This window comes from Cygnus olor, chromosome 4 (assembly GCF_009769625.2).
Source record: "Cygnus olor isolate bCygOlo1 chromosome 4, bCygOlo1.pri.v2, whole genome shotgun sequence".
Lineage (NCBI taxonomy): Eukaryota > Metazoa > Chordata > Aves > Anseriformes > Anatidae > Cygnus > Cygnus olor.
Genome location: NC_049172.1, coordinates 6066919 through 6083811, shown reverse-complemented (window position 1 = coordinate 6083811; position 16893 = coordinate 6066919). Strand labels below are relative to the sequence as shown.

The 16893-nt window shown below is 45.7% G+C and overlaps 1 long non-coding RNA gene across 5 annotated transcripts in view; it reads left to right on the top strand.

Annotated features, from left to right (window-relative positions):
• LOC121069928 overlaps positions 1 to 12658 on the top strand; it is a 249969-nt gene extending 237311 nt beyond the window's left edge. For all 5 annotated transcript variants that reach the window (XR_005819760.1, XR_005819761.1, XR_005819763.1 and 2 more), the window contains 3 exons: positions 2620 to 2850; positions 6519 to 6772; positions 12386 to 12658. This is a non-coding gene — a long non-coding RNA (uncharacterized LOC121069928). The remainder of the gene's footprint in view (positions 1 to 2619; positions 2851 to 6518; positions 6773 to 12385) is intronic.
• Positions 12659 to 16893: the final 4235 nt, after the last annotated feature.

Below are 16893 nucleotides of genomic sequence, written 5' to 3'. Positions count from 1 at the left end.
CGCTCATGTAGTTGCATCCCAGGATGCCGATCATCCACAAACAGTTCTCCTGAGTTTTTAACGTCTGTCACTGCACGACAAGCAAAACAGACGCTTTATGAAAGCAGACATTCAGGAAAGAGTTTTGTTTTTTCCCCTCTCCGCACAAGAAATGCCTCGTGAAAAAAAAAAAAACAGAACCAGGTATCCCTGTAAGGGTAAGGAGCAAGCCAAGCAGGAGCAGGTAGTTCAGTGGCTCTACCTTTTGAGCAGCAGCAGGGGGATCAGTCATTTAATTTCAAATAGCTACAAAGCAATTTTCAAAATATGTAGCTCACTGAAACATAACACCCTTGAAATACCACATTCTTGTTCATTAATGGTAAATTATGGCACATATATCCCGCTGTTATTGAGAATTTAAGTCTGGAGGCCTTTGACAAACACATCCTCTGCTTGTGGGGAACGTGGTAGGGCACTCTGATACTTAAAAGCGTTTTCCTCCTCACATTTCACATACTTTTCAACATCTTATTTTTATTTAGAGAAAAGATTAATTTCTATACTTTGCCACTAATGTTACTGTTTTTAAAATCTTTTCGTAGGGAGCTGTCAGGAAAACATTTTAGTTTAGAACAGACATTCTTTCATTCTTTTTTCATTCATGCTTTTCTCTTAATAAATATCTGAGTCAATCACAGATTTTTGTTGCTGCTATTTTACTTAAGGAACCCAGCTGCGGTTTTTTTTTTCTCTCTTTGCTTGCCAAATCATCACTCATGATATGTATGAATTTCTTCGTAACCATTAAGCGTGTTTTGCAAAGCCAACGCAGGCACCGAGCCCTTGAACTTCCCCAGGAATTTCCCTAAGAAGATGAGGGGCTTTGCCAAGCGAGGAGGGAGAAGCCCTTCCACCAATGAACCTGAGTCCCTTGGCTCCATCTGGCATGGGAGAGGTGTATAAAAGGAAACCAGTGGCGTAGGTGATTCCAGGTCTTAAATCGTTCTTCAGAGATCTTCTAATGGATGTATCAGTGCTGTCTGAAGGAAAGAAAACATCTGCTGCAATACAAGTGGCAAACTTTGCTCTGGAGGGATCTGTACGACTGTGTGTGGCCGTGGCTCAAGAGGGCTTTTCAGTTTTTCTGCTTGAAATTCTGTCCTGTTTTGTGTTTTTTTTTTTTCTTTTTTTTTTTTTCTTAAGCTACTTTATTTGTTGCCAACTCCTGAAAAGAAAACTGTGGGAGAAAAGTGCTCAATGAAAGAATTATTTTTAGCTTAAATAGCCAGGCCAGCAGTTTACAAAGCCGACAAAGGCACAGGTTGCACTCTCCAAGACACTCGACCAACCATGGGCGGAGCTGTCTTATTTAATTCAGGAACTGAATTTTTGGCTTGAAAACTTCCCCTGTGGATCACTATCCGAGTGTGGGATGTGTCTAGCGAAGCCTAAGGGGATGGTTCCCTTTGTGACAGCTGATGGAGAGGAGAGGACAGAACTGCCCAAGTAATTTTGGCCTGCCAAATTGTGATGGAGAACCGATACGCTGCCACCCTGACCTCCAACGCACCCTCATCCCGGCCCCCTGGCCCTACACAAGATGTCCCCACCCCCTGGGACTGTTTAACCCGTCCATCAGTGAGCAGGTGTTGTCCTCATGTGCAGATGCTTGGGAACAACTAATAATTGGGAAGAGATGTCCAGGGTAGGTTGCCACCTTTGACAACAGCATGGGAAGAGCAGGTAACCTGAGCTGGTATGCGTGTGTATTTATCAGCGAAGGAACGAAAAGGAAGAGAAGCATCCCTCAAAAGATGAAAACTATCTCAGGAGTCAGAGTTATAGACTCTCATGAGGCAAAGGGGTGTCACATCTCATCATTTTATTGTCACTGTGCTGTGCAACATTCTTCTAAAGCAAAAACATACAAATGCAATTTACCATGCAAGCATTAGAAAGAAAAGATAAAGCAGAAAGAAGTATTTAAAAAGGAGAATAGTCTATAAAAATATATCAGAGCCCCTTTAAACTTTTAGCCTTAAATAGACCTATATATAATTAAGAATCCAATGTAAGTCTTGCTAAATTATCTAGGAGGTGAACTTCCTATTTACACTGCATCCTCAGTAATGTGATTTATGTTGCTTAAATGACGCCCACCTACTGACGCCAACCCTATTTGAGTGTTGTGATTTTAAGGCTCGAGCAGCTATAATTAAAGAGCATTTTCAGAGTGAGCATGGCACTGTGCAGTGTAATGTGACATTCAGAATACATCAGCATCACTTTACACAGGAGTTCTGATTATTTTTACTTCAGCCCTGTCATTCATCCCCAATGAAGCTCATCTGCCTCAAACCATGGTGTCACACCTATTTCATGCCATTTCCCCCCTCTTTATAAACCTCTATCAATTTAATCATGTGTTTTATATGCTTAATTCTTAAGGCAAAGATTTACTTTTATTTTCAAACTAATGATTTTACTAGCCTAGTGCCTAATACAAACAGTCCCAAAATAGGGCAGCTAATCAACGTGAATGTGAGACACGAGCACCAGACAATACCATCCATTCACATAGCAATGTATGTCTGTAACAGGAAGAGAGACTTTTTTTTTTCTTTTTTTTTTACATAGGATGCCAGCAGAAACTGAGACTGCTCTTTGATTCAGTGATAATGAGTGAACATTGCACCAACGACATTTACATTTTGCCAGTGGTATGAAAAAACACAAGACTATTCTTCTGAGTTCAGATTTAGGCCCCCAAACGCACGCTGATTTCCTGAAGTTGGAGCGCTCTGAGGCTGCTATTGATGTGAACGAACATCTTGGCAATTTAGCAAAAGATGACATCAGACATGAAAGGTAAATGCAGGGCAGGTGATTACCTGTAAACGTTCCTCCTGGAGGATCTTCTTCTCAGAAGCACATTAACCCATCTTCCTCATCTCTTTCCCCTGCTGCAGGTGAAATCAAATTTTCATAAGTTTCTGCCATATCTGCTTCATCGGGAAGCTCTGGAAATATATTAGGAGCACGGTTGCAGGCTCTGTGTGGAGGCACTGTGCTGCCACGTACCGTGTCAAACTATTATCTAGGCTTCCTGCTGACTGGTGCTGCTGGAGAAAGCTGAACTTTGGCTTTTGGGGGGGCAGCTAGAGGCAATTTGGTCCGAGCATTGCATCTCTGGCAGGAAGGAGGCTGCGGTTTTCATCTCACGCAGACCTCTGAGGCCACCGACAGGGGCTGTGGCGGTTCAGGCAGGGGCTGTGGAGCACCAGCAGCCCCACAGAGCTGGAAGTCACCTGGAGACCTTGGTCTCCTCCCCTACTGGGAAGCAACAAAAAGGGCAAACATCACATCTTGATGTCCACTGCCCGGGTGGGCACAGGGACCTGGCTGGTGTTAGGGCTATAAAAAATGTGTGCACACATGTATAGCACCACTATATATATATATATATATATATACACACACACACATATATATGTGTGCATGTAATATATATGCATGTGTGTGTGTATATATGTGTGTGTGTGTTTATATATATATATGTGTTTACATATATATATCTATGTATATATGGTCCTGACACACCAGGTTAAAGCTGAAACAAGGAAATAACAAGATCTAGTTCTCATTATTGGCCATTTTGGTATCATGCACGGTACTGCTACTCCTGATTTTCCTGATAGCACTTCTGGTCTAAACCAGGAACACTGCGTGGTCTACCAAGGCCTAAGGAGAAATTCCTTGGGCATCTCAATGATTGTGTGCCTTATCCCAATAACAAACCTTATCATTTTCTTTCTTTGTATTTGTGTCACACTAACCCCAAGTTCCACATTTTTTACGACACAACAAGACAGGCCATCTCTGAATGGAAGAGTTAGTATCTTAAAGACGGGAGCCCAACCATCCTGCATCAGGTGCAGCTGCTGGTATCATGTTATCACTGTGCAACACTCCTTTCTGGCAGCAGAGGCCCTGCATTATTCCTGGGTGCTTTCAGATGCTGCTAGCAGAGCTGTTCATCAGCATCTCTCGTACTAAAACTAGGTCTTTTGCTCATGGACTGCCTTCAACAGTCTAACACAGACTTGCCCAGCATCTTGTTAACTACATTGCTATTATCCAAGCTATTACAAGCAGACAGTCCATTTGAGCTTGTCTTCCCCTGCCCTTGGACGGGGAGGAGGTGGCTCTATTTGTATTGTAGTCATTAACAGGGAAGAACCTGAGCTACCAGCATCAACAGTTTCCCAGTGTTGAATTAAGAGAAATGGCTGTCCACTTTTTTCCTCCATAAAGGATGCACTTAAGCAATTTTTGGTACATTTTCCTTCTGTTTTTGATAAGAAAAAATAGTGTTCTCATTCTCCCATTAGAAACTATTATATAGCAGCTAATACATTTACGGCCAGTAAAAGCAAGCACATCAGTTAACATTTTGCTGGCCAAGTCTGCCACTGCAGAAACAACAAATTATTTTTAAAATTCAGGGACGAAAATGAAGCTCTCTTTCAGTTCCTAACACTTTGCTGACACTGGCAATGCAAGGATCCTCCAAAGTTGTACAGCGTTTTTCTTTGGTGGCTTCAGTTTGTTTTCCATCAAGGAGCTCAGCCTCCTTGCCCAAGGGGTGCAGGCTGGAGAAGCACTCTGCAATGTGCCCTCTTGGTGAGACAGCACTGGTACCACATTCAAAGAGCGTCTCCAAATCCTATGTGGGTACCAACCTAATTTTCTTTCCCTCCCCCCCAGCCTGCAGCTCTTTATATCATTCGTTCCCCGCTTCCCTTTTGTTAATTTATTATACAAGGGCAGCAGCACACAGCAGATTAAAATCATGAAAGCAAGGCTCATTAGGATTCTGTGTCCTTTGAGTGGTACGTAAAAAAATTCCGTGTGAAATGTCATGAAAGTAGATTTTGAAGTTTTGACAGATGTGAGAAAAGGAGAAATGTTTGCCATTTGTCTTAATGACACTTTAGTACGTTTGGAGAGCCAAGAGAAAAAAAAAAAAAAAAAGCCACCCAGCAACAATTCTGGAGGTATGTGAGCTGCTTCCAAAAGCGATGCTGGGGTTGAGAGCACGCCTACGGGATATCAGGGAGCCTGTTCCTTTGCACCAACTGCAAAAAGGATCAGCAAACAGGGTAAAGTAAGGGAATATCATAACCTTCTATGCCTTGTGCTTTGGCTAAGCTGGCTAGTATGCCCCTCCCCACGAGACTGCAGCAATTAGTACTCCTCGAATGCATCCAGCAGCACAAACAGAAACAGGCAAATATTTTAGGAGTGTAAGAGAAAGCATTTGCATGTAATTACTAACCCAGCTGAGACAATTCTTTTCAGTGTTATATCTGGACAAAACAGTCTTTGGGTAAAATCCAGTTCTGCTGCACTCAGACACTAAGTTGCTGTCACCCTGAAATTGTCCGATAGGGTTTTAAGTTTTGTTCGTGTGCTGCACAAGATAAAGCAGGGGTCATGGACACACCAAATTCTTCTGACTCCTAAGCCCGGCAGCTGGCTCTCCCAGGTTCACGATGGTGTGATGTGAAAACAAACCCAGAAAAAGTGTTTGGTGGATAACTGGTGCCTCTGACCTGGGGCCCGTGAGTGCCAACAGAGGTACAACAGGGTTCAGTGTGCATCTGAGACAAAAAATCCCCCCCAGTCTTTCAAAAGAATCTGAATTTTGAAATCAAGTCATGGCATTACAGCCAGGAGAGGGGGACAATTAATGCCAGCATCTACCCCAGTACAGAGAAGTCCAAGTGGAAAATAATATGGTTTCAAAGAGGGGAAGCAGCACCCTGGAGGAGGAGTGGGTTGCAGGGGAGGAAACAGGACTTGTTTTTCCACATGCCGAAAGTTTTTTGTAACCTCAGTTTTGTGATTCAGGGTTTACTGAGTCAAAATTTCTAGGTGTAAACAATGCAATGGCACAGCAGTGTGCTGATTTGAGTTAGAAATGGGAAATGTGCAATGCCTTATTGTGAGGAACTCGTTCTGTGTGAGCTATTCATGGCAAGGAATCGATTTGTTGGATTTAGCCCCTTTTCCTGCTCGTGCATTGTCCTGAAAGAGATCACAATTTCCATGAATATGTCCACCGCTCCAAATTATCTGACAAGCCATGCAAACATATTCCAGGCTAAATTGCTGGGGAGCTGCTTGCCGTGATTGCTGCTCAGAGCAGCTGATATTGAAAGCAGAGCCGTTGCTCCGCGGGCACGTAGCTCACCTGGATTGTCAGCTCCCTCTTTGCATCAGCACGGCTTGTTCATGCCAACAGCCAATTGCTAGGACTTTCCCTTCCATCCTTCGTTTGCCTCCAGCTGCTCAGCTTTCTAGACCATGATTTCCAGAGTCAGAATTTCGTGGCTGCTCACCGCAAAGCCCTATCTGTGGTCAGGGCCACCGGGCCAGCCCGGCAGACTGCCTAGCAATGTGACTCTGGAGTAATAATAAATAATAAAAAGAATTAAAAAAAACAGCTCCTTTGTGCTTTTGTTTTGCTACAGAGAGAGCACCGCACAGAGATGACGTGAAGTTTGCATAATTAATGCTGCATCAAATCTCTTGCTATGGGAAACGAGGAAAAGACACACGAGGTGTGGGCATGGGCTACCCTCCTTGCTCCTTCTCTCGAAGCCAGCTTGCCCAGGTCTGCCCAAAATCTTCCACACCACAGCCACCGAGCATGAGGACAACCGCTGGCAGGAGTGAGCCTGCACCAGGCCCCACAGCAATATCACTTTCATCATCTGTGGAGTCGGTAAGAATTCCTACCCAGGCTTGCGCCGGGTGCGTTTTTATTTGCAGCTGTGCGAGCTGTGGTTGATTATTCAGAAAGGAAAGAGGCTGCACGTAAAGCCAGCACAGCAAAGCACCAAGAACAGGGCAGGCTCTCCGTTGAAGGCAGACACAGTTAAAATGCAGCTACCACATAGAGAAATTGAGAAGCCATCATGTGTATAAACTTCTCTTCCAGTATTTTTTACTAATTTCCTTGCAGATCCCACACCAATGTTTTTGATTTAGGTAAATAAAAGTGATCCAAACATCTAGTTTTTTTTAATCTCCTCAGCACGTCAATCTAATTCATTAATTTATCACATACCAATTAGCTGTTATTATGCAAGTCCTTGCTTGGCAGATCAGCAATTCCAGGCCCTTGTGAGAGGTGAGCCCTTTACAGAAGTCCTGTATCTGCTAATCCATCTTGCAGCATGCTACCATTACAGGTTGCTTTTGCCTCTCATATTTCCCCTGTTTTAGCGAAAACCATGTCACCGGGAAGCATGTTCATTCACAACCCACAGCGGTATCTGGGCCTACAGCAGCCTTTTGCAGCAGAAAAATGTTTGTGGGTTTGGTTCTGTTTTTTTTTTTTTTTTCCTTAGCATTACTGCAAGAAAAATATATGGCCACAAAACCAGAATGAATAGGAAGGCCCCCATACGATGTGAATGATGCCGAATTCTGTCCTTCTGTGGGTGCAGCGATGTGAAAAATAGAAAACCTGCACCGCCTGACCCCAAGGGTCCCCTTTACATCTGCAGATCCAAACGCAAATAAGACGTGCCAAAAAATGCAAGTATGAGCTCTTTGGAATGGAAGAGAAAAAAAAAAAACATCAACAATACATTTTTAATTTTCTATTGCTGATACTTTGTTATTTAAAATAAAACCTTGAGCTGGAGTGTGGAAAACAAAGAGTGGGCGTGCTGGATGCGAGCATCTCCCTGCCCCAGTGCGGGACGGGGGGACATGAGGCCAGGTAGCCAAAGGGGCACGGACCAGAAGATGCTCACTGGGTACCACTTTGGGAAAGCCAGCATCCCGCTCTGGCTGGCAGTCCGGGCACAGCGATCCCATCCTCCTGTGGACCGAGCTGCTTCCCACATAATCCTGGGTCTTCTCCCAGCGGGCTGCGGATGGAAGAACCGGCGTTTGGTGCATTTCACGGTTTAATCAGGCTCTGCCTCCAAATATTAATGGCATAAATAGAGTTATGGACTATGAAGCACTTCAAGAGGTCATCCAGCCCGTTTCCTTGATTTAAGGCTGCATTAGTCGCAGTATATCACTCCTGCCAAAGAGAGATGCAATCTGCTCTTAGAGATCCTCAGCAATCGAGATTTGACAGCCTCCACAGGCTGTTGCCTCACCATCATTATCATTACAAAGTCACTCCTTGATGCCTAACTCGATTCTTCCTCGCGGCGATTGAAGACCACAGCTCCTTTCCTTGCCACCAGTGATGGAGGAGATTACTCCCAGCTTCCTTGCAGTGGCCTTTCATGCTTGTGAAGATTTGCACATCTCCTCCATCCTCATCTCTGTAGGTTAAACACAAACTCAGTCCTTTCCTGGTGGCACACCTCTTCCTCATCTCACTCTGTACAGGTACGTGCAGGCGAACAAAATCAATGTGGGCACAGAAACTGGGGAGAAAGCTTGTGGCTGAGCGCAACCACCCAAGAGAAACTCTAATGTGCTACCTGGCATTTACACAGCAAGTTGTGCAACTATTTACCAAGCGCTCAGCACACACAGTTTTTAACCATGGCAACCTCTGTATCACGCAGCCCGCATGCATAGACAGCTGCGCCAAATAAACAGGCAACAGACTTGAAATAGCAGCACACTACCGTCTTAATTGTTAGCCCATTGATCTTGTATCAGGTGTAAATAGAAACCTCAGCCAGCACTTCTGGAGGAAAGAAAGATGAATCTTAATCAGTCCTGATAAAAAAAGGGCACCGTATGCAGATCGTGCAATGAAAGGTATTGCAAAAGTTGCTTCTTTGCTGAAAAAGCATACCTCAGTTATCTAGAAAATATATATATCAGCCCAAATGTGCAGAAAAAAAAAAAAAAGATGACTGATGTGACAGCCACCTGCTGTTACAGCCTGCTTTTGCTGCTGTACTTGTTGTGCATATGTCCCAACATTAATGATAATTATAACATGCAAATATCGCTTTAATACCCAGGCCCTCATTTCTGGGGAGGTGACCCCTAGATCTGCACGTGGTTTCCGACCCAACGCTGTTAACATCTGCAGGCTGGTGACTTGGCCAGGTGCTGCCGAACGCGGCGCTTGCACTCACGCTCGGTGGCAGGGCAGCTGCTCGCAGACACCAGCCCAGCACCGTAACGCCACCATCCATGTCCAGGCCTGGACATGGAGACAAGCGGAGGCATCAGCAGCCCACTGCTCACGGGAGCATCGCGTGCATCCCTCGGTTCACCACCCAGGCTTTTGTTACAGCTGCCTGCCTTCAGACCCAACCCACAGACGCTCACCTTTTCCTCTCTGGACATGCTGCTGGTGACTCTGCCCATAGCAATACCAGCCCCTCTGGTCCCAAGGGCGTCTTGGTGACGCCATCTGAGCATGGAGCAGTTTTAAGGATGGTTTCTGAGCTTGTGCTATTCCCTTGTTAAGAAAACAAGCAGCATTTTCTGCGTTGTGGACTGTGGTTAGAGCAGGTGGCACCTGTGGCCTGGTGACCAGAGGCAGCTCTCCAGTGGCAAAGCCACTCCTCGGGATGCAGTAACTTAGCAGGAGGGGCATCAAAGAGAAGGTGGGAGGCAAGGTTGTCTTCCCAAAAGACAGTTTGATCAGAGGTGATTTTGTGAGAGCAGTATGAGCAGGGATCAGCAGATTCATGCTGGTGGCTCAGAATTCATCACGAGAACAAACTTTAAATTTGTGGGCTCTAAAAACCACGAGAGCTGTAGATTTTTCATAATTAAGAAAACTTTGTGTAAAAGTGCACACAGGTTCAACAGGCACACTTGATATCACTGGGACGACATGTGGGTTGTGCACACGATACATACTTGCAATATGCCAAACAACCTTCAACACAAACCCAGCAGACTTTGCCCCGAAGTGAGCTCTCACTGCACAAGGGTGGCTTTCCGCACAGCTCCGCCTGAGTGCCACGAGATGCCAGAGCAGTGAAATGGAGGCAGACAGCCCTGCGTTCACCAGCCTCCTGCCCCCACAGATGGGGAGACGGGGCAGGGGGACACAACATGTCCTGCAGGGCAGCGTAAACCAAAGCGTGACCGATGTCAGGCACAAAGCTGCATGAATGTGGAAGGTGAGGCCTGATCTCTGTCCCGAAGGAAAGGCAGTGCCGCCGGGACCAAGAGATGCTGCGTTGTTCCCTCCTGATCCCTCACCACATGCCCAACCCCATCAGCTCCCTTTGGTTCCTGGGGGAATTGAGACGGGCTGCCAGCGAGATGGCGCCCACCATGGAGCCACAACAAAATGCCATGGACGAGCAGGCCCTCACAGCAGCACCATGGCCATCTGCAGTGCTTTGGCCTCTTCCAGCCCCAGGGACAGGCAAGTTGTCTGCGCCTTCACACCATTACCCTTCTTTCAGCCAGTTTTTGGGGCCTCATGACATTTTACCACCTGCTTCAACCTTCCTCACGCCACCTTTCCTCCCCGCCAACAGAGTGCTCCCAGTTTTAATTGTTTAGGAGTTATTTTAAAACACCCAGCACAATAATTCCCTTTGAACAGCAGGGCCACGTGGGCTCACGCCTGAGAGTCTGAACAGCAGCTGCTGCAGAAAATAACCTATTCATTAGGCTTCCAAGGACAGACGGTCAAATTACTCAATACAAATAATTTATCTGACAATTTTCTCTTTGCGGGTCATCTGCACGCAGGCCGCTTCTCACCGGCACTAAACTATTATACCTTTTTTTTTTCTTCATAAAAATACGTTAAAAGTTGGGCTGGCTCCCACCCACTGCCAGGCTGCCCCATGCCACTGACAGGCCCCAGGCACTCTGCGGGCAGCACAGTAGAGGTGGGCATGCAGGAGCTGACCCAGGAGTTGTGAAGTTATTGTCTTTTGCTCCCCACTAATATATTTTATGGGGGTGGAGAGAAAAAAACGAAGCCCTTGGCAGTGTAAATGGATCCTAAATGTAAAGGTGACCAGGTTCTTTCCTCAGGCTGAGACAGACAAACAGATATAGAAAAACTGGTATCTGTTGGCTGTTTAGCAAGTTTACATTCCATTTTCTCTTGTCATGCTGACACAAATTATTTGCTCTTGTGTCTGGATTGCTATTTGCCAAGGGTGTAGTGACTACCCTCAGCCTTTCTTATTTGATTAACTGTCTAAAAGCCGCAGCTCTTTGGAGGCAGTCGGAAAGCTCCACATCGGGCGTCCCAGATCCTGCAGAGAGCAGCAATTTGTTTTTTTCCATGCACGGCTGGGATCCACTCATCCTCCACGCCACGCCATGTCACTCAGCATCACCGGTACGAGGCGTGGGTCTCACCCCCATGCGCTGCGTAGCGAACCAGCAGGGCTCCGTGACGCCATGGGACCCCCAGCACAGGTGGTGCGAAGTCCTACGCCTCAGCCAGATTTAAAAAAAAAAAAAAAAAAAGGAAAAAGAAAAAACACAATTTCCCTGCCTGTGACAGAGCCTGCGTGTCAGCCTGGGGTGCGATGACTGATGGCACAGCTGCTCCTGAGCCGCCGCCGGAGATCTGTAATTTAATTAATGGCTTTTGGCACGTGTGTAACATCAGTCCCATGGCGCCCAGCCTCTGGCTCTGCTTCTCTCCATGCAATGCAGAAGTGGAAGCGCTCGGACCTGGATTTTCCCCTTGGCTGGCAGCAAGGGGAGACCTGAAATGGTTAATGGTGCCTGCTCAGCCCAGATCTTGGAAAAAAAAAAATAATAACAAAGTTTCTCCTAAGCTCTTCTGAAATCTGGAGAACTCAGGAGAACCTGGCAAAAATATTTTCTCAGTTGCGATGTACTGGACGGTGGTTTTCTTTTCTATCATGGTGCCTTTGATCCTTGTCAGAAGTATGAGATGTAGTGCCAGGCTACAGTGCAAGACAACAACTTAGAGAAAATTTAGCTAAAATGTCCCACCTCCACTCCAAAAAGTCCATCCAGATTTAGAGACCGTCTGCACCCAGATCTCCTATGCCTCAGCCATGACTACAGAGAATGGCCAAAATACCAAATAAATTAGAACTAGTCTGGGGGAAAAGCTGCCTTGGGAGGGTTGCGTGAATGGGGCAGGTAATTCAGTGCCCTCACCCAGTGACATCTCTCCTCCTGGCCAGGAGTTCCTGGTCCAAGCCAGAGCCAGGGACAGAGGCACTTGTATAGTGAAAATAAAAAGAACAAGGCCAAAGAGAGGAAAAAAAAAGAAAACTCGGAGAACTTTATCCCAAATCCATTCATCTGGGGACCATTCTGGTATTTGGTTCTGCTCACCAACTTGTTCATCTTTGGACCACGTTTTAAAAATAGCAAGATTCTATTTCTTTTTTTTTTTTTTTTTTAATCCTTCCCTTGCTGTTTCCTTTTCATTACCCAGGTACAGCTAGAAAGAAAGCAATCCTCCTTTGTCTTGGACTTTCAGCTGGACCAATGCCTTCTGCTTGAGAAGAGCCGTGCTGCTCCCCCAGAGGCCAGGCTGCACCGCCGTTACGCCTTGCTGCCTCACCTCCCTGCATGAGAGAAAGCCCCAGCGACACCGTGCCCCGAGTGCCGAGACAGCAGGTAATGATTCGCGGATGTGCAATGAAATTTCAGAAATGCGCACTGACTTTTTAGAGATATGCCAACCGGCAAATAAAAATAAAATGAAATAAAATGAAATCTAACATAAAATAATTAAAAAAAAAAAAAAAGGGTTCTGGTGAGGCTGCATCTTGAGCACTGTGTTCAGCTTTGGGCCCCTCACTACAAGAAGGACTTCGAGGCCCTGGAGCGTGTCCAGAGAAGGGCTACGAAGCTGGTGAAGGGCCTGGGACACAAGTCCTGTGAGGAGCGGCTGAGGGAGCTGGGGTTGCTTAGTCTGGAGAAGAGGAGGCTCAGGGGAGACCTTATTGCTCTCTACAACTGCCTGAAAGGAAGGTGTGGGGAGCTGGGGGTCGGCCTCTTCTCACAGGTAACCAGTGATAGGACTAGAGGGAATGGCCTCAAGTTGTGCCAGGGGAGGTTTAAGTTAGAAATTAGGAGACATTTCTTCTCAGAAAGAGCAGTCAGGCATTGGAACGGGTTGCCCAGGGAGGTGGTGGAGTCACCGTCCCTGGGGGTGTTCAAGGAAAAGTTGGACATGGTGCTCAGGTACATGGTTTAATGGGTGACATTGATAGTAGGGTGACGGTTGGACCAGATGATCTTGGAGGTCTTTTCCATCCTTAATGATTCTGTGATTCTATGAAAATAAACCATACTTCACCAATATTGAAACCTTGAAGCCCTCAGTGCTACCAGCGCTGAACTGCACTCTCTACTACAGCACAGTAACTTTCCCAACACCTTTTTTCATAATTTACCAACAAAATGTGACTGGATTTTTGACCCAAAAGATGGTTTTCTTTTTATTAGTCTGTTGTTAGCCTTCTGGACATCCACTGCCTACAGCCCATGAATGTTTCATGTATAAAGTTTTTATAGGTTTTCTTATTTGAAAAGTCTTATAGAAAGATAGCTTCGGCTGTATAGTGACCTGGCCAGAGTACATGAGATGGCCATATACAGAGATACCCATCATGAAGACACCACCTCCCACCACCATTCTGTGCTTATACAAAGACAAGGTGATGGCGATGCCAACTGAGCTAGGCACAGGAGCCAAGCTGTAGGTGTAAATCCATAAGCAAGTCAATAGAAACGTGCATAGACTGCCTGTGCTTGGAGTCACGTTTTTCATTTTCCTATAGATGTAGGTATTTATGGCTATGCTGTATGCTGCACACCCCAAGATTTGATATCAAATGGATATGCAAGTTGAAATAGCCCCACAGCATCTTGAGTGAGCATGCAGAAATGTGTGCATGTTATGTAAATACATGAGAGAATATGTATATGTGTGTGTATATATATATACACACATAAGGGAAATTTACACATTTCATATTTGCATCAGACCCCTTCTTTAACATGCCCTACAAGTAATTTTAGAGGGTAAATCCATATGCAAGTGTGTGTATTGACCCAATTTATGTACACAGGGCTGCCGGAGCAGCCAGCATGCACACAGGCATTGTATAGGTTACAGGCTGCACAAAGAAATAAATGCTGGGGGCTGGATGGTGGCGGTGAGACACAGGAGGGGCAAAGAGACCCTGTGGGTTCCCTTTGTTAAAGGAGGGGGGGGGGGGGGGGGGGGGGCGGAGTGCGTTGTGGCTTCTCCAAGGCTGCAGGAGAATTGTTTTCGGACAAAATATCTAGAAAGTTTCTTGCGTGGCTCTCAAATGGTCTCTCAGGAAAAAAAAAAAAAAAAGAGTATTATTTACTTTGTTCTAGAAATATTTTAAGAATTTAAAAGTAATCCCTGGTTTATAGATACAGTATACTTACTCCTTTTACATACATATGCTGTAAAAGCAAAAATATTTTATATCTTATTCAAATCTATAAAGTATCATTACAGAAAATTGTTACTTTTATTACTCAACCTGAACTTTTATGAATGCCTACTCCATTAGATTTATACACTGACTTCTTAGAGTTAGAAATGACACTATAAAGCAGAGGAATGGCTGGGATATTTATTTGAAAGGCTGTATTACAAATTACTTTCCGATAACAACTCTTTTTCTGCTTGGCTCATTATGTCATTGCTCCCCAGCCTTTCTCCTCATGTGAGGCACGAAGTGGCAGCTGCCAGAGGCGCCTGGGTGACCTGAGTGATCCTCGGAGACCCTCAGAGAGCTGCCAGTGGTGTCCCCAGCAGACATGTGCCACCCCACATAGGGTGTCCTGCTCTGGGCTGGTCCTTTACTTATGCCCTTCAGGCATGTACACTCATGTAGACCTCCCACACGTCTGTCTGGGGTATCGCAGGCAAGGAAATGTACGTACAGCACACAAAGGCACATCCGCCACGTCCCAAAACCTCTGCCCTCTGCACGTGCTTCACTAAAAGCTGCATCTGTGCTGCGGGACCTATGGGATTTCCATTCCAGAGCGTGGAAAAGAGCATTCCTGCCATGCTTCTTCCCAAACGTTGTGGGGCTCCACGTGTTCAGGCGCCCTCCCACCTGCTTGTGCAAGTCCTGGCCATGCCTAAGGTCACAAAAGCAGGCACGTGTAGTCCCAGCACCCGGATCCCGCTCCAGGAGCCGCCCTAATTCACCCTGACACACAAGCAAGCACAAAACAACATCAGTGAACACCTGGGTGAAAGCAGGAGGGTCTCCTTGTGTGCCCGGTCATGGTCCTCAAAAGATAAAAGCGTTTGTTGTGTATTTTTGGGTAATGGTTGAAAACGTTTCCCACTGAGATAGAAAAAAAAAAATAAAAGGACTGCGGGCTATAGAGCTCCCAGCCTACAGCTTCAGGCAGCCCATTCCACTGCCTGTCACTTTTATATATGCATATATATAAAGTGTGATAGCCTGTCACTTTCTACAAATAAAGCTTTTACAGCAGCCACCAGTAGCGACCACTACATTTTAGTGCACAGAAACAGTTTCCATGAGGGCGCTGCCTGGACTTTGCCTTCTCACAGTTTCCCCGATCATTGTGCTTTGGGATGATGATGGGATGTGCTTGATCTCTACCTACGGGGCTGAGGAGAGTGCTTCCTTTAACGCGAGTTTATTCTCTTTCCATACATGAATGAAAGAGGCTTCTTTACTTGTAAGAAATATTTCACATTCTCACAGACAGCTATGGTGTTTGGCTGGGTTGGTTTTCTTTGTACTTGGAAACAAAAGTGGATTTGATTTGATAGGGATGCAACAAGTATACTTTGCATGCTGAGGGTATGCAAAGGAGTTACTGTATCCTCATCTGTTCTCGAGCAGCTGTAGCGTGCTATACCATGTTCAAGGAGGAGATAGAGAGATACCAAACGAATATAAGCTAAGAGAGCCTACAGCAAAGGGTCTGCAAGACCTCCTGGTGAGGCGTTACTGGTCTGTCCTCCCCATTCTTTTGTTTAACAGCAACAGGACTAACAGAGGGTTTTGTTAACAGATGTGGGGGTGCTCATCCCACATGCCCTAGGTGCACAGGTGGAGCCCCCTCCTGCAAGCTCTGGGCATGGTTTTGGGGTGCAGCTGGCTGTACCCACCATGGCAAACCAGCCATGTGGCCAAGGTGAGGTGGCTTTTCCTCCTAAACACGTTACCGAGCATTTGAGGTGGATACTGATGAAATGTCCTGTGAATGAATAGCACTGATGTGACAATAAATGCCCCAAAAGCAGGCTAATAATAATAATAATGAAACCTCTAGAAAAAGTTAACATTCCGTTCTCCTCCCCGCCCAGGACTACAGGTTTCAGCACATCTATTTCCTTCCCTTTATCTCCCGGCTGACACTATGCAGCGCTACAGCTGATACTGCAGAGGACAGCTACCCTTAAGGTTGTTTGCTGGCTCAGGTCTGGCTTCATTCCCTCCTTGCTGTCTGGAGTTTGCCATTCTTGTCACAGCTGCAGCAAAAGCATGTGGGTTTTGGAGACCTTCTGCGAGCTGATGGAGTTGCGCATCCTTGCAAAATCAGATTTATTTCTAGGTAGGAAGGGCACTGTGTATGCTGGCGTAGAATATGAGCCTACTGCATGCTCATAACCTACTTATTACTGCTTATCTATTAATGAATAAGGCCTCAGGAAGTCAGGTTTAAAACAAAAAACAAAATTGATAGCTAGAAGAAATTAAAAAGAAAGGGACTTTTCAAAAGCACTTAGCATCAATTCGTAATGAGCACATTGATTTCCAACAGTATTGCCAGTGAAATGCTTCCAATATATGAAATAAGTCGTAAAGACAGCCATCCAACACTAAATCATTAGCACCTCGTACCTCAGTCTTTAGGCCAAGGCTGGAGAATGTGGCTAAGTACTTGGAGGACCTTCTCCTT